The sequence below is a fragment of the Oryctolagus cuniculus genome, chromosome 5 (assembly GCF_051225735.1).
Source record: "Oryctolagus cuniculus isolate XC-2025 breed Fujian yellow rabbit chromosome 5, ASM5122573v1, whole genome shotgun sequence".
In the NCBI taxonomy this organism is placed as follows: domain Eukaryota; kingdom Metazoa; phylum Chordata; class Mammalia; order Lagomorpha; family Leporidae; genus Oryctolagus; species Oryctolagus cuniculus.
The window spans coordinates 134,788,707-134,809,441 of record NC_142871.1 but is presented as its reverse complement, the minus strand read 5'-3'; the positions used below and the strand labels follow the sequence as shown (position 1 = coordinate 134,809,441).

At 53.2% G+C, this 20,735-nt stretch overlaps 1 protein-coding gene and 1 long non-coding RNA gene across 6 annotated transcripts in view; both read left to right on the top strand.

Moving 5' to 3' along the window:
• Positions 1-936: 936 nt before the first annotated feature.
• Positions 937-7,764, top strand: LOC138849185 (uncharacterized). Of its 5 annotated transcripts, XR_016234107.1 has the most exons (3): positions 1,599-2,230; positions 4,846-5,639; positions 6,333-7,764. It is a non-coding gene; the product is annotated as an uncharacterized LOC138849185 (long non-coding RNA). The 5 variants fall into 5 exon arrangements; XR_016234110.1 differs by lacking the exon at positions 1,599-2,230 and adding an exon at positions 937-1,592 and having other exon boundaries at positions 4,846-7,764; XR_011387617.2 differs by having other exon boundaries at positions 4,846-7,764.
• A 5,950-nt stretch (positions 7,765-13,714) lies between these two features.
• PACSIN1 (protein kinase C and casein kinase substrate in neurons 1) overlaps positions 13,715-20,735 on the top strand; it is a 54,899-nt gene continuing 47,878 nt past the window's right edge. The window contains exon 1 of the mRNA XM_017345050.4: positions 13,715-14,002. The gene's annotated coding sequence lies outside the window, so the exon portion shown is untranslated. The remainder of the gene's footprint in view (positions 14,003-20,735) is intronic.

The following is a 20,735-nucleotide window of genomic DNA, read 5'->3' as shown; positions in this document are numbered from 1 at the left end:
GAGTGAATCAGTAGCTGGAAGTTTCTTCTCTCTCTGTCGCTCTACGTTTCAAATACAATGAAAATTAGTAAGTAAGTTTTTTCAAAAAAAAAAAAAAAGAGCCAAATGTATGCAGAAGACCTTGGAAAACAAAAAGTCAAAACACTACAGATTTTCCTCCTCCCCAAGTACGAGTTTTGAGAAGAACATTCTAGGGGCCGGGGCTGTGGTGTACTGGGTAAAGCTGCTGCCTGCAGTGCCGGCATCCAATATGGATGCCGGTTCAAGTCCTGGCTGCTCCACTTCTGTTCCAGCTCCCTGCTAATGTGCCTGGGAAGGCAGCAGAAGATGGCCCAAGTGCTTGGGCCCCTATAGCCTTGTGGGAGACCTGGAGAAAGCTCCAGGCTCTTGGATCCTGCCATTGTGGTCATTTAGGGAGTGAATCAGGAGATGGAAGGACCCCCCCCCCCCGCCTCCTCAGCCTGTCTCTAACTCTGCCTTTCAAATAAATAAATAAATCTTAAAAAAAATAAAGTTAAGAGTTCAATGTGAATTCCGGACCAGCAATGAATAACTTTCAAGTAGTGTCTGGGATATAGTAACACTAGAAAGTTGTTCACTGTTTATCTGAAATTCACATTTAAAATAAAAAGAGAGAGAGAGAATAACATTCCAGAACTCAGTCTGAAGAGTTAAAATTGTATATGTACAGGTGTCAAAAGTTAAGCTTAAGCTTACAGGTTTAAACCTTCCTAGTGCAGCTGTAAAAATAAAACAGTGAAGTAGCACCTTGACAGTAGGGACTCCATTTTGGAGCACTTAAGACTGCATTCTGGGAAAGCAACCCCCCCACCGTGAGACTCTGGTCCGAAACTATGATCTCAAATAGCCGGACAATAGCAGTACACTACATCACCCTTGGCAACACACAAAAACCCCCTAGCATGACTGCTCAAGCTTAAAAGTAGAAAGGTTGCACCTGGGTTACCTGGGCTAATAATGAAGATGTGATTTGTCTATGTCTTAAGATCATAATTGCTGATTGTAAGACTTTAGCAACCGCTTAACAACCGTGTATTCTCTTCCCCTTCCCGGTTTTGCGGTTTTTGCCTTTATAAACCCTAACCTTTGGTTATTCGGGGCTGCTCTGCTCATGATGATCAGACAGCCCCAGCATGCTGGATAATCAATAAAGCTTCCCCTTGCTGTTTGCATAAGAGATGTCTCTTGGTGACGTTTTTCGGGCAGTCGACTCTAACATTTGGAGGCCCCAGCGAGATCTGACTGCTGCCTGCAGACGTCTCCAATGGATATCTCTCGGGGTAAGTGCAGGCGCCTATTTGTGTTGTCGGCCGGCTTATTTGTGGTTTGTGTCTCTTCATTCTGGATTTTGGTAGTTTGTGAGCGCTCTAGGCTTTTGGGAACTGTGCTGGTGTAGTAGCTGCTGGGACAGGGCGTGAGCCCTTCCTGGCTGTGGCCGGCAGACGTGCCCGGGGGCCACAGGCTACGGCCCTGAGGGACGCCTCAGGAGGACAAAGGAAGGCTGGGGACGCCCAGATACTTCCGACGGGGCAGGCGTGGAGTCTGCATTCCCAGCACAGATGGGGTGGCCGGTAAGGCCTTCTTATTATTAGTCTTTTGTAGTTGTAAGGTGCTTTGTTGGTTGTCTTGTTGTTTGTTGATTGTATTCTCTTGTCATTTAGCATTGTATGGGGCGCTGTGATGGCTCCCGTTTGGTAGATTTGGAATCTGCATTTGTATTGCCAGCATTGTCGCGTGACTCTGAAGTGGTTCTGGAGTCTGCATTTGTAGGTTCTGAAGTGGTTCCGGAGCTTGCATTTGTATTACCGGCATCCTCACAGGGCTCTGAGGCGGTTCCAGAGTCTGTGTTTGTATTGCCAGCATCATCGCGACCAGTAGTTTATCTCATTTCCTTTATGGACACTTTGTGTGGTTGTTGTGTGCTGATTCTCTACACTGTTTGTCTGTTCGTGTACATTGTGATGTCTGCTAACATGGGCCAGACTGTGTCTACACCTTTGTCTCTAGCTTTGAATCATTGGTAGGAGGTAAGCGACCGGGCACATAACCTCTCTTTGTCAGTCAAGAAGGTAAAGTGGCAGTCTTTCTGTGCCTCTGAATGGCCCCCCGGAGGGCTCTCCATTTACCACTCATTCGCCAAGTGAAAGAGGCCGTTCTCCTGCCTGGCCGTCAAGGGCACCCAGACCGGGATTTTGAGAAAACATCGGAGGTCAGTATTCCTTCCCTCAAGCGGGACCGGATCTGTGGAAGTGACCGTTGAGTGCCCGGCACCCCACAGCTCTCCGAGAACGCGGAGTCCCCCCGGCCACAGCTTAGCTACGGCCGAAACTCCAGAGGGATTGTAAGGAATGGGAGGGAAATTAGGAAGGGCAGTTGGCTGAGAGCCTGGAGACCCCCTGAGCTCGCTTTGGCTTCCCGGCGGCCGGACTGCGACCCGAGGACCAGGTCTCTCTCTCGGAGGGACGCCTGGTCACGCTGCCTACTGCTACGCGAGCAGGGCTTAGCTTCGGTCGAGGCTAATATTGGCTCTCCAGGTAAACTCAGACAACTAGGTAGTGGGTAACCTTGAGTGGTAGGAGATTTCAAACCCCACTCAGCCCCCAGACATGAGGAGCTTCATTGCTTTCTGCCTTCCTCCTCCTCCCGGGGGGCTCCCTCCCCCACTCTTTTGCTCTCCTCATCTCCATTCCTATACCACTGGCGAGGAGAAAGGGAGAGGGAAATTCCACAGGTCTGTCCACCTGGGGAAAAGCTGTTACCTGTTACCTGTTAACCCTTTCCAACCGGGTAAAAAGTTTTCCGTCTTTGCAGCTTATGGTAGCTCTGGTGCGTCTTAAAAGTTTTTTGTAAACTATTACTGTTGCTAAGCTTTGATTGCCTGAGGACTAAATCTGGAAAAGAGCTAAAGTTAACTATCTGTTGTAATTGACTGAGTGTCTGCAGTAGTCCTAATTAATCTGGCTTTGGTTAAATTATAGAAGGTTCCCAACACCCCACGGCTAGTCCTGCCAGGCCCCGGTGTGCGCAGTCTTCCCTGTAAATGGGGGACCACAGCCTTTCTCTGCACTCCAAATATCTCTAGGCAGAGCCCCCACCCCAGGGCTGCTTCTTTTTCCTCTCCTGGAGGAATTTCCAATTCAATACCACTGCTGACCTTACCTAAGGGAGCCAGAACCTTAAGCCATTAACCCTTTCCAAGCTGATGGGTTATTCTCTTTGCAGCTAATAAAAACCTAAACAATGGGTTCATATGCTGATAATCAGCTCTTTTCTGTGCTGCTGTCCCTGACTCATCTGAGAGCGTTCACCTGTCTTGAAGGTTTCGTGTTTTTCTATTGCCATTATAAGTCTTGATTGGAAAAACTACAGCGCGAAGTTTGTTTACATTGTTTATCTGTTTTTAATGTGTAAGTAATTACCCAACTGATCAGAAATGTACTAATTTTGGCTAAATGGTTTGACTCTCTGACAGCTTAAATTCTAAACCGAGTCTTCCAACTTTGGGCTTCCAGTTGGATCCCTGAAACTCTCAAAGGATGAGACTCTAAATTTGTTAAAGTAACAGCTGCTTGGGTCAATTCAAATTATATAAAATATATTAAAATATTATAAGTAATGTCAGACCTATGCTATATTTATGTTTTTGCTTTCCAGCTAAAGCGGTCTTATAAAAATAAGAGTAAAATTCTGTGTATACAAGCCTTTATGTTGTTAACTAAAGTAAGCCAATACAGATTGGTTCAGAAAATTGAGGTAATGCAAACGCCCTTAAGTTTGCTCAGTGGCTTGCTTGCTCAGTTTTACATGTCTTTAATATGCTTTAAACTTGTTTCTCTTAATGAGGAAGATCTTTTCAAAGTTGTAAACATGCACTAATGTTTGCTGTCCAGGAGGTGTTATCCTCATGTTACTTAAAAATATAAAAATATAATTTTAACTTTTATTTCAGATAATGATGTGGTATTCATTAATAACTCAGTGTCTTAAGTCATCTAGGCATCAGTGCTAAGTAAAACTTGAAAAAATATATTATATATACTTTTAACATCTCAAATTCAATAAAAAAAAACTATTTGAGTTTGTTAACATGTATTCGCATAGGTTGGCCATACATGACAATTCAAGGCTATGTAAAAATAACTATAAGTATAAAATTTCAAAAGATATAAACAAGTCATAAAAAGTTTTAAAATGTTTATAATTTTAAAATATTATTTACAGAGTTAAGTGCTAATGCTAAAATTACACTGACCTAAAGTTAAAGTCTAATCTTCTATTATAACAATAAAGTTTAAAAAAAAGTATACTAATATTAGTAAATATCTAAAAATGGTCTAAATCATAAATCTTGGAATCTGTTTCTGCAAAAACTGTAACGTCTGTTTTAACAGTGTCTGCTTATTCGGTTACTCTGCCATTTCTAGAGTTAGGTCCTGTAAGCTCTTTTTTTTTGACTCTGTTAAATAATCCTAAATTATGTAAACTCTTATATACAGGTTTTTTTTTTATTATTTCTGGTTTATTCGACAACAAGAGACATAAAATTCATGTTAATCCATTGTGTACTCTACTGTCTCTGTTAAGTTATGGTTATGTGGCAGATGCTAGAAAACTGGGTTCCAGAAACCCAAGAAAGCTCTCGTGTCTACAGGCTACACGGTAAATACCCGGAAGCCAAAGAATGGCAGAGACCTCTGCCACAATTTCTCCTCTAAGTCAGGCTACACAGTAAACACTGGTTAAACTGCCAGTTAAATCTAAAAGCCCAAAAAGTCAGGCTAGAGACCCAACTCGCTGCCTCACTTCTCCTCTTTTCTCTTCCAGAAGGGAAGTTACTACTGTTCTGCAGGACTCTCCATTGTGATGCACGGTTTGATCCCCAGACCTTATGTAAGGGATGACTGACCTTTTCTGTAATAATGCCTGGCCACAGTATAGGGCCCCAAACAACAACAACAACAACAAAAAAAAGGTTAAACTATAAAATAATATGACAACTAGATCAATTTTTCGGTGTAAAAAGTTACACTGACGACCTCAAAGTATACAAGCAGGTCACCACAGTTGATCTTACCTAAAGGGTCATAGTTCTCCTCATGGGCACGGTCTTAACTCGCAGGAAAATACTAAGTGTCAGAATTTGCCCATGACCATAGTTTTTCTAGCTCACCCTGATATTTAAAAAAAATCTCCAAAAATCAGGATTGGGTTGAGCACCCCCTTGACTGACATCATAGAGGCTGCCTCCTTGGTCTACTTTATTAGAGACCAGGAAAACGAGGAGCAAGCTAGCAGCAGAGGATAGGCAACAGACCAATCAATGGCTGCTTTACATGGTGATTGCCATCAAGGAGACCCAGCAAGGCCAGTGCACCCCAAACGGCACCTGTTGCTGATATAAGGAGACAGGGCATTGGGCAAGCAGCTGTCATGACAGCAAATGCCTTCTGTCAGCCCTGCCAAGAGCACGGCCACTGGACACGGAACTGCCCTGGGTGTCGAAGGACTCCTGGTTCAGAACCGCTGACCCTGTGGCCCCGAGCTAAAAAGCCTTTGGCTCTGCCCAGCCTCTGCCCAGCTTCCAGCTCCAGCCACTGCTATTGAGGGGATGGCCTACGGTCAGTAAAACGCAAGTTGCCTATTTCCATCAGCCTCCTATTCAGCTCTCTTCCTAGTCCATCCATGTAATGCAAGTCAACAGGGTGCCTCCCTTAAAGGAGATTTGCATCTCTTTCAATTCTCTTCCAGCACCCCATGGATAGGTCTGGGCCTCACACACCCAGCCAGGCCTTAAAAGTCTATCCAATAACATTAAGCTTAGAAAGCCCTCCCTGCCAGTTCCTAAAAACAGGGCTTTCAGTAACAGCTAACTCAGATAGCCCTACACCGATTTGGACAGGTCCTCACTGAGGACTTAAAGGGGCTATCTCTTGAGGGGGGGTGCACAATAATCCATAATATAAATGGTTAAATGTAAATAATTCATTAGTCTGTCCTTTTCCCAGCCTGAGACTCTAGTTTTGTACATTGGCTTAACTTCCTAGCAAAACTGGCTACTAAATATCAAAAAAAAAAAAAAAAATTGTCTCTGGGTCAATCAGACTAGACAGGCGCAAACCCAAATTTGTACTTTTCCTGGAAAAAGCCAAACAGCTCCAGGACCAGGCCAAGCAGGGCTGGGATTTCTGGCCTGACACCTGGTCATGGAAATCCTGGCTATTTCCTCTCCTTGGCCCACTAACTTCTGCAATCTTGATGCTTCTCTTTGCACCGTGTGTTTTTAATGCCCTTGTTCGTTTTGTCTCTAACAGACTAAAAGCTGTTAAACTCCAAATGGTCATCAGGCAAGGCTTCCAGCCCATTCCACTGGACGACCTGAGCAGCCCTCTGAGCAACACAGTTTTTCCAAGGCCACTGTTGCACACCATAAGACAAGTAGCAAGAGGAAATACCCAAATCCCCCTCGACGCCCACATGCCAGCTTCGAAGAAGTTACAGAAAACGGAACTCCATCCATAATCCCAAAGAAGAATTTTGGGTATTACCTCTTGAGGGGAAAATATTAGGCAGAGAGTCAGTTATGAGCTTATGTGTGTGTGACATAAAGGCCTAATGTGTCCAGCATATGCATCTACATCTCAGTCATCCTGACAATGTTTCACGGGCAGCCTGGCCTTTGCATCCTGCCCTGCCCCCTTCTACCTGATAACCTTCCAGGTGGAGATGCCCGCCCCTTCTGCCTGAGAAATCTTCCACAATCTCCCAGATGCAGCCCAGTATCTGCATTTCAGTATTACAGAACAGGCGGGGGTTAAATCTCATTTTCATGGGGGTGGGTTATGCGCGGCCCTAAAGAAAAAATGTTGTTTTTATGCCGACTGAACCGGGGTGGTTAGAAACTCCATGGCCAAACTCAAAAAACGACTGGAAAAACGGCAACGGGAAAGGAAAACTCAACAGGGATGGTTTGAGTCATGGTTCTGCCGGTCCCCATGGCTTACTACCCTACTGCCAGCCCTAGCAGGACCCTTAATTGTTCTACTCCTAATTGTAACCATAGGACCTTGTGTGTTAAATAGACTCATCACCTTCATGTGGGAACAAGTTAAAAATGTTAAACTCATGGTTGTAAGGCAACAATATGTCACATTAAAAAAGACAAAAACGAATAATCTCTAAGATTAGAGATCCTCACAACAAGGAGTGGGGAATGAAGAGTTAAAATTGTATATGTACAGGTGTCAAAAGTTAAGCTTAAGCTTACAGGTTTAAACCTTCCTAGTGCAGCTGTAAAAATAAAACAGTGAAGTAGCACCTTGACAGTAGGGACTCCATTTTGGAGCACTTAAGACTGCATTCTGGGAAAGCAACCCCCCCACCGTGAGACTCTGGTCCGAAACTATGATCTCAAATAGCCGGACAATAGCAGTGCACTACATCACCCTTGGCAACACACAAAAACCCCCTAGCATGACTGCTCAAGCTTAAAAGTAAAAAGGTTGCACCTGGGTTACCTGGGCTAATAATAAAGATATAATTTGTCTATGTCTTAAGATCATAATTGCTGATTGTAAGACTTTAGCAACCGCTTAACAACCGTGTATTCTCTTCCCCTTCCCGGTTTTGCGGTTTTTGCCTTTATAAACCCTAACCTTTGGTTATTCGGGGCTGCTCTGCTCATGATGATCAGACAGCCCCAGCATGCTGGATAATCAATAAAGCTTCCCCTTGCTGTTTGCATAAGAGATGTCTCTTGGTGACGTTTTTCGGGCAGTCGACTCTAACAAGTCCGAGACCACAGCTTAAACATGAAACGCTACTATTAGGGACCGACGCTGTGGCTCAGTAGGTTAATCCTCCACCTGAGGCACTGGCATCCTATATGGGCGCTAGTTCTAGTCCCAAATACTCCTCTTCTGACCCAGCTCTCTGCTGTGTCCTGGGAAAGCAGTGGAGGACGGCCCAAGTTCTTGGGCCCCTGCACCCACGTGGGAAACCCCTGCACCCACATGGGAGACCCAGAGGAAGCTCCTGGTTTCAGATTGGTCCAGCTCCGACCATTGCGGCCATCTGGGTAGTGAACTAGTAGATGGAAAATCTCTCTCTCTCTCTCTCTCTCTCTCTCTCTCTCTCTCTCTCCCCCTCCCTCTCACTGTCTGTAACTCTACCTCTCAAATAAATAAATAAATAAATAATTTAGCAATTTATTTGAAAGGCAGAGTTACAGAGAGAGGACAAATGGCCGGAGCTGAGCTGATCTGAAGCCAGGAGCCAGGAGCCTCCTCAGGGTCTCCCATGTGGGTACAGTGTTCTGAGGGCTTGGGCCATCCTCTGCTGCTTTCCCAGGAGGCACATTAGCAGGGAGCTGGATCGGAAGTCAAGCAGCCAGGTCTCAAACCAGCGCCCATGTGGGATGCTGGCACTGCAGGCAGGGGCTTTAACCCACTGTGCCATAGCATCAGCCCCAAATAAAATATTTTTTAAAAAAGAAAAACTATTAGTCAGCCAAACTTCGTTATTGCTCAGGACACAGAGACTGAAACACAAGAAGAGGGGCAGGTGCTGGGTGCAGGTGCTGCAGGAAGTGGCTGAGTAACCCCACTCGGGATCCTCACACGCCACATCCCAGTGCCTACATTTGGATCCTGGCTTTGCTCCCGATTCCAGATGCCTGCTAATGCGCATCCGGAGAGGCACCACTGATGGCCACTGAGAGCATTTGGGGAGTGACCCGGCTGATGGAAGATATCTGTCTCTGTCTCTGCCATTCAAATTAAAAAATGCAAATAAAAAATAAAACAACATCAAAATCGAAACACAGAGTCATAAAGATGCAGTGCCAGCATCCCATATGGGCGCTGGTTCGAGTACCGGCTGCTGCACTTCCAATCCAGCTCTCTGCTATGGCCTGGGAAAGCAGTAGAAGATGGCCCAAGTCCTTGGGTCCCTGCACCCACATGGAAGACCCAGAAGAAGCTCCTGGCTCCTGGCTTAGGATCAGCGCAGCTCCCTCAGGCCGTTGTGGCCATTGGGGGAGTGAACCAGTAGATGGAAGACCTCTCTCTGCCTCTCTATTTCTCTCTCTGTGTAACTCTGACTTTCAAGTAAATAAATCAATCTTAAAATAAAAAAAAAGAATAGCATATGTTGAACTTAACACACAAAGCCTCTGCTTAGGCACCCTGCTTGCACTTAAGGTACACTGCCACCAGGTGGCGATGGTGTCCAGGCCGTGGGGGCAGACACCCCAAGGACAACCTCAAATGGCCTCCTGTTATACTTTGAGAGCGTTCTCCCCAGATGACCCACTGGGCCTTGGTTTTACCACCTGTACTATGGGAATAAGAGTACCTAAATGAGGAATGGGTGTCTTGGCACAGTGGGATGCCCCATCCCATAGCACAGCACCAGGTCATGTCCTTGCTGCTCTGTTTCCAACCCAGCTTCCTGCTAACGTGCACCCTGGGAGGCAGCAGGCAATGGCTCAAGTACTTGGGCCCCTGCCACCCACGTGGGAGGCCTGGATGGAGTTCCTGGCTCCTGGCTTTGGCCTGGCCCAGCCCTGGCTGTTGCAGGCATTGCTGGGGCGGGGGGGGTGATTCAGCAGATGCAAGATGGATCTCTCTCTCTCTCTCTCCCTTTCAAGTAGATAAAAATAAACAAACATAAAACAGAGTACCTAAATGAGATAAGGTATGCGAGATCCTCCCGTGCACAGCCAGGGCTTCAGCGTTTGCCCCTTTGAGAGCTGGCAATTAAGAGCACGGCTTCTGGAACTGGACTGCCTGGGTTTGAAGCCCAGCTCTGCCATTTACCAGCTGTGTGATCTTGGGTCAGTGACTTCACGTCTCTGGGCCTCAGCCTCCCTGTCTGTAAGTTGAGGCGAGCACCCCCCAGCGTTAGTGGGGGGGGGAGGGCTTAGAACGCGGCTGTCCAGGAAAAGGCCGGGCATGTCTCGGGCAGCCTCTGCTCACCTCCTGGACGGAGGCCTCGGCAACCAGCACGTTCAACCCCTGGAGGTGAGTCCTGGGGAAGCCACAGATTGCAAGGCTCCTGACCCCGGTGTCAGGATTCAGGGCACGGCCGGCAACCGCCTCCGGCCACCAGGCAGCCGGGGGAATACAGGTGGAGGGCATAGGGGCTGCTTCTCCTGGCTTTCTGTCCCATGTGCTCACCTCCAGGCATGCATGTCGCTGAGGGGCAGCTGAGGACAGAACCCCGCCCGGCGCTGCGCAGGCTGCAGGGGACGAGGGGGAATCCGGTGACCGGAGCACCTGACCAGCACCCGGCAGATCTGTTTTTAGCTCCAGCTCTGTCACGGATGTGCTGTGTGACCTTGAAGGAGTCACTTTCCCTCTCTGGGCTTCCGACTCCAGCTCTGCCCAAACTGGGACATGATCCCTGCCCTTCCTTTCCAGCCAGAGATGTGGCAAGAACAGAGACGTCCCTAAGACCTCACCGCCTCCTTGAAGCCTTCTGTGTGGGAAGGCACAAAAGAAACTCAAAGCCTTCCCCCAGGCCTCACGTGCAGTGTTAGCGAGTGTTTGGCATTCACTCGCTCATTGATTGGTTTCACACGCCTGTTCGGCGCTGGTCTGTCCTATTGACGTGCCCTCTGTGTCCTGTCCACATTGGAACGCGCCTCCGGCAGGGCCTGTGCCTGCCCCGTTGCTGTGTGGCTGGGAGTCTAAGGCGGGGCCCGTGGGAGCGAGGTTTCCGCAAGGCTGAGAGAAGTGGCTGCTGGGGACAGGAGAGACGTGGCAGGGTCAAGAAGGGCCAAAGTCGTCCTCACTGGGCAGGTGCGCAAAGCGCCAAGGGAGCGGACGGAGGGCCCAGGCTGGTGGACATGTTTTGCAATCACAAAATCCAGGAGGAAGCAGTTTAATTTTAGGAAGCCTGGAAGTTGTGTCAGTTCCTAAAATAACGCTTTATTTTGGATTGCACAGGGCAGGTGTGTGTGTGTGTGTGTGTGTGTGCATATGCGTGCTCCATTCTCATTTATTTTTCTGGGCGTGGGCTGCTAAGGTCTGACCCGAATCCGAGGCCTCCAGCAGGAGCTCCGAATGGAGTGAGCCTGGCTTATCTTCCCCCACCCCCCAACCTGCCCCATGCCCCAACCCCCTCCCCACGGTCATGGTCACCTGTCTGGCCAGGTCTCCCTCGCCTGTACCCTCCCCACATGGCCCCAGGAGTTCCAGCTCCCTCGAAGGCGGAGTCTGCTCTGGGCTCCCGGTGAACAGCCCCTGCCCACTGCAGCCCGGCTGGGAGGGGATGCCCTGTTAGGCACAGCTCACGGCCTGGACCTCACGGCCTCTCAAGCCCTAAGAGGCCTGCCTTGGAGCTGCCGCTGACACCCGCGCGGACCCCTGGCACAGCAGACAAGCCTGTTCCCATCTCTGCTGGCCAGGCTGCGCTGCCAAGCCTCTGGGGGAATGAGCTGCTTTGCCTGCACACAGTTCTGTGTACAGAGGGGATTTCCCAGCAGGCCCAAAGGGGAGGGGCTCGCTCAGCGGCCAGAAGAGGAACAGGAGCCGCTGTGTCCCAGGCACGGTGCTGGGTGCCCTGCAGCCTCCCCCCCCCCCATCACACCTCCTCCTGGGCCCGCTGGGAGTCTGTGGGTGGGTAGGTGGGCAGCTGCACTGGAAACTGAGGAGGGGGCAGGGGGAGGGGCCTCCCCAGCCCTGGCCCACCGCACACCCCTTGCACAGAGAGCATGTAGCATGGTTCAGGGCCCCAGCGCTGGCTGCCCATAGAACGCCCCTGGGCTTTGGCGGCCTCTCCCAGGAATCCTTCTTGTAGCACAGTGGGTTGGGCTGCCACTTGGGACATCAGTTAGCATCCTGGCTGCTCCACTTCCGAACCAGCTCACTGCTAACAAGCCTGGGCCCCTGCCACCCACGTGGGAGAACTGCATAGAGTTCCAGGCTCCTGGCATCGGCCTGGCCCAGTCTCAGTTATTGTGGCCTCCTGGGGGCGTGAACCAGCGGATGGAAGCCCGCCCACCCTCTCTCTCTCTCTCTCTCTCTCTCTCTCTCTCCTCCCTTTCTCTGTAGGTCTACCTTTCAAATAAATAAATAGGGGCCGGCACCATGGCATAGGAGGTAAAGCTGCCGCCTGCAGTGCCGGCATCCGATATGGACAGCGGTTCGAGACCTGGCTGTTCCTCTTCTGATCCAGCTCTCTGCCATGGCCTAGGAAAGCAACGGAAGATGGCCCAAGTCCTTGGGACCCTGGACGTGTGTGGGAGACCCAGAAGAAGCTCCTGGCTTCTGGTTTCAGATCGGTGCAGCTCTGACCATTTCAGCCACCTGGGGAGTGAACCAGCGGATGGAAGATCTCTCTTTCTCTCTCTCTCTCTCCCTCCCTCTGCCTCTCTGTAACTCTGCCTTTTAAATAAATAAATCTTTAAAAATAAATAAATAAATCTTTGAAGAGAAATATGTGTATCTCAGCCTCCAGCCCAGTCTAGTTCATCATAATCTCAGTTATCACTCAGTAGCCTGTCTGAATGTCACCTCCTCCAGGAAGTCTTCCTGCATGGCTGTAACCCACAGCTGTCTGGTTTTCTCTAGGACATCGTCTACTCACTTGGCGGTCCTGTGCAGCCTTAGGGTAGGTGCTGTCACACAATCACCCCAAATGAGTGCTAAACGCCTCCGGGCTGCAATGCCCTACACGCAGTCAGTATGCACAGGGTCCCGTGCGGGGGGCCCTGGGGTCACCAGTTTCAGTGCCTCTGCTGAGGGGGTGATAAAAAAAGAGACCAGGAAATACACGCCTGTGTGTGACCAGCCCAGGGCAGCCACAGGGAGTGGGGAGGTCTGTGGCCAGCTGGAGACGCCCTGAGTGGGGTGGCGGTTCACATTCACACGCATGCGCACGCAGAAGCCCTCACCCGCCGTCCGCCCTGGTGGCCCCGCGTTCTTGCCTTGCTTCCCTGCGCTTTGTGCGCACCTGTCTGAGATAAAGCCCCCTGCAACTTACACGGACGGCTGTCTCCGCTTCAGGCAGGGCAGGGGTGCGCCGGGCACACAGTAGGCGCCTTACAGATTTGTGCTAAAGGACTGGTCCCCGGGAAGCGCCCCCCCAACCCCGGCTCCAGACTCAAGGGCGCAGGGCAGAAGAGTGAAGCCCTGTGTGTGCGTGTGCGCGCGTGTGTGACTTTTAGGACCCAAGACCCCCAGAGAGCCCCAAGGACATGGCTGTGTGTTTTGGTGACTGAGGAGTCTGCCCCATGGGGTCAAGGCAACATTTCCGAGGTGGGGGTGGGCCATGGGTGGGGTGAGGTGGAGGGAGTCATCACACACACACACACACACACACACACACACACACACACCCCTCGGACGTACCCTGCATGTATGCGGTCAGAGGGACGAGAGGGCAGAAACACAGATATCCAGCCGTGGCGGGGGGGGGGGGGTCAGGAAGGGCGTGGAGAGACAGCCCCCCCTCCATAGGAGCTGGCAAGTGGGGTTGGGTGGGGGGCGCGCTGGGAGAGGAGTTTGGGGAGGGGGCTGGAGAGGGAGGACTGAGGAAGGATGGGGCGGGCTAGGGGGCTCAGGAGGAGGCAGTGCGGGAAAGGAGCTGTCCGCACCCCCGCCCCTAGAGCCCGCTGCCCGGCCCCGGCGGCCCGGGAGGAGAGAGCTGGGCGCCCCCGCTTGCGCCTCCCCCGCCCGGGCGCGGGCTCCGCCGTCGCGGCCGCCTCGGCAGCCGGGGCGCCGCCACCTGCGCAGCCTGCGCCGCCCGGCCGCGCCGCCATTGGCTCGCTAAAAATGCCTCTCTAATCGGCTCGGCCGCGCGCTCCGCCCGCCCCTGACCTTCCTGCTTCCCGCAGCCCCGCCACAGCCCGGAGCGAAGCGGCGCGGCGGCCGCGCCAGCCTCCTCCTCCCCCGGGAAGCCTTCCGGGCTTGAGGCCGGGCCCAGGTGCCCCGCGTCGCCCCGTGGCGCCGCCCATGGTACCCGGCGCTCCTGCCCCCAGGTAGGGGTCTGGCCCTTGAGAGGGCTGGGGTGGGTGGGGACCCAGGTGGCAGGTGCGGGTTGCTGGTGGGTGCAGGGTGACTTCTTCCAGGCCGGGGGTTGAGGGGAACCGGGCAGTTACCTGGAGAGCGGTAGGCACACGGCCGGAGAAGCTTCGCAGGCGCCCCGGCTCGTGGGCATCACCCAGGCAATGCCAGGAGGCCCTTGCGCTGGGTCCCTGGGGGAGACGGAGCTGGCGAGGCCTTCACCTTGGGGGGGGCGCAGGAAATGGGTTCCTTGGGAAGGTGCAGTGGGGCCCCGGTGTCCAGGTGTCGGGCAGGGGTGGGCGGGCTGCGCCAGCCTGGTGCGCGGCTATTTGTGGATCAGAGTGGGCTGGGGAGAAACAGGGCTGATGCTGCTGCGCTTGGTTTACAATTACAGCATTTCCTCTGGCACTCACCCCTTCCCCCACAGCTGGGGGTGGGCAGGGGAGCAGGGAGGAGGCAGTGGGAGGGAGATGATGCTCAAGGGCCGGCAGGTAGGGCAGGCGCACCGGTGCGGGCCACTGCCCTCCCCGCAAGCCTCAGCTCCCTTGCTGCCTGCTGGAGCCCCCCCCCCTTCCCTGCTTTCACCTTGCAGCAGGCTGTGAAAAGGTAAAACACGTCGTTAGGGTTTGGGGGCTACACTGGCCAGGCCCAGCTTCAAGCCCCAGCTGCTCCCTGCCCCCCCGCAGCCCAGCTCTGCCCTCCAGGGCAGTGACACATGTGGCTGCTTTTTTTCTAGGTGCAACCATAAATAGCCTGCATTGCCCCCAGCACCTGGCACAGCCGGGTGCAAACCGGGGGCAGTGTGGCAGGGATTTTGGAGGTTCTGTCCCCGCTCCTGGCCTTCCCAGCACGGGTGCAGGTCACCACCCACAAGTACCCCCCCCCCCCCCCAGTACGGCTCTTCTGATGCCCCCGTGAGCTCCTCATCACCTGCCCCAGCCTCCTGGACCCCGTGTGCCTCTGGCTTGGGTATTTCTGTCTTGTCCGTTGCCCTGTGGAGCAGAAGTGCTCTGATCCCTCTCTGTCATTGCCCCTGCCCCTGCGCAGGGGGAGGCACCAAGTAAATGTGGACTGACTGACTGAATGAACATGAACTTGGCAAAACAGAGGGCAGCTGGGAGGAGGGGGGCTCTCTGTCCACTCCTGAGGACCAAGAGCTGCTGGACACAGCTCCATGACGCCCTTCCCAGGCCAGGAAGCAGAAGCCAACGCGGGCTGCTTTGGCTCCTGGAGATAAGAAGTGTTGCTCCAGTGGGGCTATTTTTTCTTTAAATCTCTCTCTCTCTCTCTCTCTCTCTCTCTCTCTCTCTCTCTCTAGTCAACATTCATTTATTTGAAAGTCAGAGTTACACTGAGAGAGGGAGAGACAGACAGAGCTCTCCCATCTGCTGGTTCACTCCCCAGATGGCCGCAATGGCTGGAGCTGGGCCGAATGGAAGCCAGGAGCTTCCCCCCGGTCTCCCACGTGGGTGCAGGGGCCCAAGCACTTGGGCCACCCTCCACTGCTGTCCCAGGCACATAAACAGGGAGATGAATCAGAAGTGGAGCAGCTGGGACTCGAACCAGTGTCCGTTTGGGATGCTGGTGTCACAGGCAGTGACTTACCCTGCTACACTGCAGTGCTGGCCTCTCCAGTGGGTCTTGTTGGGCCCCCGGCTGGATTGCCCAGGCCTGGTCCAAGCTGGGGGGAGGCCTGAAGTGGAGGCGTGGCTCTCGGCAGGCACTGGGTGGCTGCCTTCTCGGGGTGCCATGTTCAGGCCAGGGATCTCTGCCACTGTCCCAGCCCTTAGGAGGGGAATGCAAGCCAGCGTCAGGGAGCCTGCACAAGCCAGGCTGTGCGCAATCTCTGGGGTGCGCATAGCGAGGCTGGAGCCAGTGGAGTGACACTGTTGCATGGGGGAGCAGACCCAGGCCAGAGGAGAAGCCTGCCCCCGAGGGTTCCAGCCTGGGCAGGAGGCCTGAGAAGCACGTGGACGTAGGCAGAGCTCTTTCCCAGCCCTGTCGCCTTGGGTAGCCCTGTGGTCTCCGCAGCGTGCGGCTGCCCCTCCCTTCCCACCCCCCCCCCCCGCTCCCAGCTGCTCTGATGCCCTGTGCATAGCCGCCCCTTCTACCCCCTCCTCCTCCCCCAGGAGTCCAGGGACGTGTCTCTTCCTTTTAGAAGCTTCCCCAGCTTGGGCTGAGAGCCTCAACCATGACCCCCTTCCCCCGCCCGGCTGCTTGTTTCCCCGCCCCCCCCCCCCCCCAGTGTCCTCTGCACTTGAGGTTGTGTCTTCCGGAGCTGTGACGTCTGGGCGCAGAGTCTGTGTCCTGTGTCCCGAATCCCAGGGCCTGGCCAGAGTGTCCTCGACTGTGTAGGCACAGCCATCAGGAGGTGAGGGACCCATTCAGGAGCTTGCACCTCCGCCGCCCAGCAGCAGGGGGCGGGGCAGTGGGCCTGAGACGGTGGGGGGACATGGGGCTGGGGGTGGGCACCAGTTTCTTCTGGGGAGGGGTTTTCTCGGGAAGCAGGTGGCCCGCGTGTGGGGGCAGCGAGTGTGCCGGACGGGGGCACGGCTGCTTGAGTGTGCTCTCCGGCCTCCCTCTGCCTGCTCGCTGTGCACTGTTGAGAAGGCGCCGCTGCGCCCGGGGTAGGGAACCCTTTCATGGCCCGCTGAGGGGGCAGGCGCCGCAGGATGCCTGAAGACTGGGCCTCAGAGGAGTCCACACCTGCTCTTTAAAAATCACCAGGGCAGGTGTTTGTGCAGTGGTTAAGATGCTTGTAGCCCAGGTCAGAGGGCCTGGGTTCAAGGCCCGGCTCCGCTTCGAAGTCTAGCTTCCCGCTAATGCACACTCGGGGAGGCAGCCGGTGATGGCTCAAGTACTTGGGTCCCTGCCAGCCACGTGGCAGACCAGAATCGAATTCCCGGCTCCTGGCTTTGGCCTGACCTAGCCTCGGCTGTTATGGACATTTGGGAAGTGAACCAGAGGATAGAATCTGTGGCGGCTGGCGCTGTGGCATAGAGGTTAAAGCTGCCACCCACGGTGCTGCCATTCCATACGGGTCTCTGATCGTGTTCTGGCTGCTCCACTTCTGATCCAGCTCCCTGCTAATGGCCTGGGTAAAGTATTGGAAGATGGCCTAGGTGTTTGGGCCTCTGTCACCCACGTGGGAGACCCAATTGAAGCTCCTGGCTCCTGGCTTTGGCCTGGCCCAGCCCTCGCCCTTGCAACCATCTGGGGAGTGAACCAGCAAATGGAAGACCTCTCTCTCTCTCTTTCTCCCTCTCTGTAACCCTGACTTCCAAATAATTAAATAAAACATTTTTTAAAAGATCTCTGTTTTTCTCTCTCTGTGTTTGCCTTTCAAGTAAATAAAAATAAATAAATAGAAATTGTTTTAAGTACTTGGTTTTAGCATGCTGTGTGGTGGCTCAGGTAGGCCTGCCAGGTAAAATGCAGGCAGCCTAGTTAAATTTAAATTTCAGCTAAGCCATCTGTTTGTTTTTATTGCTTTTTAGTATAAGTATGACCTACATACTGCACGAGTTATACTTGTACTAAAAAGCAAAAATTGTCACTTACCTGAAACTCAAGTTGAACCTTGATTGATGCAGCGTGGCTGCTTAAGGCTGGGAAGGGGAGGGGTGGAGGGAGAAGCGGAGGCAGAACGCGGGAGGTCCTAGTCCTCTTTCCTTGCTATCTTGCATGCTTGTTGGAAGCTGACAGTTCTAAAGCGTTAACATGTCCGGTGTTAGAAGTCGGATGTTTCAGAGTGTGCATCCGGGCCCGCTCTCTGTGCTGTCCAGGGAGTAGCTCCGCCTTTGTGGACTTTGGCTTCCTGGTGCTGTTGAGGAGTGAAGACGGTCCTGATTCCCGTGGGACCAAGGGAGATTTGACGATCAAGGATGGCATCACCAAATGAGGTTAATCCAATCGAGAAATAAAAATCCTCACCGTAATAAGGCTCTTAGCGGGCAGCGGGTGTGGGAACTGGGACTCTCCCATCAGAGGGGAGAACCATGGGTACGGCCTTTTTAGAAAGGTAGATCAGGGGCTGGCGGGCGTCATGATACAGTGGGTAAAGCTGCGGCCTGCGATGCTGGCATCCCACGCGGGCACTGGTTCGAGTCCTGGCTGCTTCACTTCTGATCCAGCTCCCTGCGAATGGCCCGGAAGCAATGCTTGGGCCCCTGCACCCACGTAGGATACCCGGATGGAGCTCCTGACTTCCTCCTGGCCTAGCCCTAGCCATTCCAGCCATATGGGGAGCAAACCAGCAGATGGAAGATCTCCCTCTCTCTCTGACTCTGCCTTTCAAATCATACATCTTGGGGTGGGGGGGGGGGAGGAAAAGAAGGAACAATCAGCCAGGTGTCTGCTGGAGGGCTGGGGGCGCGCCCAGGACCAGTGCTCGTCGTGACTTTAAGCCTCGTCCTTGGTGATGGCCACGTGTCTGCCGTGTGCCAGGCACTGTTTTTGGAGCTTGAGGGCCTGAGACTCAGGGCAGACCTGGGTACTGGTGTGGCAAGATGGTTGCGGCAGGTGGCTTTTGTAGGACAGCGTGTTTAGGGTGATGCAGTGTTCAGAACCCACGTGTGTATCTTTGTCCCCCTGGACGCGTATGTGCATGCAGACGCGTGGAAGGCTGCACACGTGATGTTCTCAGCGCTTACCCCGGGGCGGTGTGGACACGCCGAGTGCTAGGAACAACGGCGCTGGTTTCCCCTTTCGTAGCCATCCTGCCCCATTTGCCTTTTCTGCAGCAAACATTGTTACTCATAAACAAACCATAGCTGCATTCGATAACACCTGCAGTGCTTTTCTTAGAGATTGAAAAAAAAGGGGGAGCTTGTAAATTGCATTCTCCTGAATTTGATGGCATTTGAGTCATATGCTGCCATGTGGGTTGAAAGGTTTTTATATTTGTGACTGGTTTCAAACTGTTCCGCTCTGGGGCTGATGTCTGTTCTGCTTTTTCCTCCCAAACCTGTGGTGGACAAAACCTGGTGGGAAGGGAAGGGGCTCGGGGATGTCTGAGGGGCCCTGGCCAAAGCTCAGTAGGCAGGGAGTGGCGATTGCCTGTCGCTGGCACACGTGTCCTGGGGGCGGGGATCCACTCACACTTGCAGGTACTCGTCTGAGTACTTGTATTTAGTCCTCTCGGAAAGCTCATGGGGTCACTCCCATTTTACAGATGGGCCAACTGAGGTTAAGTGACTTGCCGGAGCTCCCACAACGAGCAAGCAGCCAAGCCGGGCTCCACCGCTGTGCAGCCTGGCTCCTGAGGCTGCGCTGCTAACCTCTGGTCAAGGGTTGCAGGGGTCGCCCCTCTCAGAGAATGGGGCAGGCATCCCCAGAAGACTGGGGCTGGGGCTTCTGCAGGAGGCAGATCTGGGAGCAGAGAATGGCCAGGATCAGGGACAAGGGTGGGAAGGCCGGAGTGGAAACGTGTGCAGGCACACAGGGAGGTTGTGGCCAGGGGGCCGGGGCCACACAGCCTGGGTTGCTGGCCCTGGGCGGTTTAAACTGTCTGCCTCATTGGATCTGCTGGGGCACGTGGCACCTGCTCCTTCTCACCGGTCCTGATGGAGAGAGATCCAGCATCCCTGACTTTCCCTGGGGCCCCGTGTCCCATCCGGGGCCTGCCTGGATCCACCTTGACCAGTTGCAAGGAGGCCAAGATGGGGCAGGAGGGCTGGGGGTCCAGGCTGGGATCTCAGCCCTGACAGTACCTCTAGTACCTCAGGGCGTTGTGTCACCAGTCACCTCCCTTGCTCTGCCTCCTCTTTTTTTTTTTTTTTTTTTTTGACAGGTAGAGTTATAGACAGTGAGAGAGAGAGACAGACAGACAGACAGAGAGAAAGGTCTTCCTTCCGTTGGTTCACCCCCCAAATGGCCGCTACAGCTGGTGCTGTGCCGATCCGAAGCCAGGAGCCAGGTGCTTCCTCCTGGTCTCCCATGTGGTGCAGGGGCCCAAGCACTTGGGCCATCCTCCACTGCCTTCCCGGGCCACAGCAGAGAGCTGGACTGGAAGAGGAGCAACCGGGACTAGAACCCGGAGCCCATATGGGATGCTGGCACCACAGGCGGAGGATTAACCAAGTGAGCCACGGTGCCGGCCCCTCCTCTCTTTCTTTGCAGACTTCCTATGGGAAAGTAAAAGCAGCCCCAGAGGTAGAGAAAGTGGCCGGTGAACCACTGCATCCCCCGCTAGCTCAGGTATGCCCCCCCATCCTGTCCCCCTGTGAAGCAGTCATCCCGGGGTTAGGCAGCCTCGCGTCCTAGGTGTGTGGAGCGACCAGCTGGCCCTCTGTATCTGGGATCCACATCCGCAGATTCGACTGGGGATCATAAGTTTTTCAAAAAGCACGGAGTGTGTACTGCACCTGGGCAGCATGGTTTTCCTTCTCATTCCCTAAACAATACAGTGTAGCAGCTCTTGACAAAGCATTTGTATTGTGCAGGGTGCTCTAAGTAATCTAGAGGTGATTGAAAGTACACAGGAGTATGTCACGGGCTCTACGCAAATATTTGGCCAGTTTCTGTAAAGCACTTGAGCATCAGTGGATTTTGGTACCCAAGGTTGCGGGGGAGTCTCTAAAAGATAGTGGCTTTTCCTAACAGGATCACAACACCATCCTCACGCCTAAACAGTCAGTCCTTCCTATCATCGAACACCCACTCTGTGGTGGGCATCTTGCCTGTGGTCGCAGACATGGGTTTTGTTTT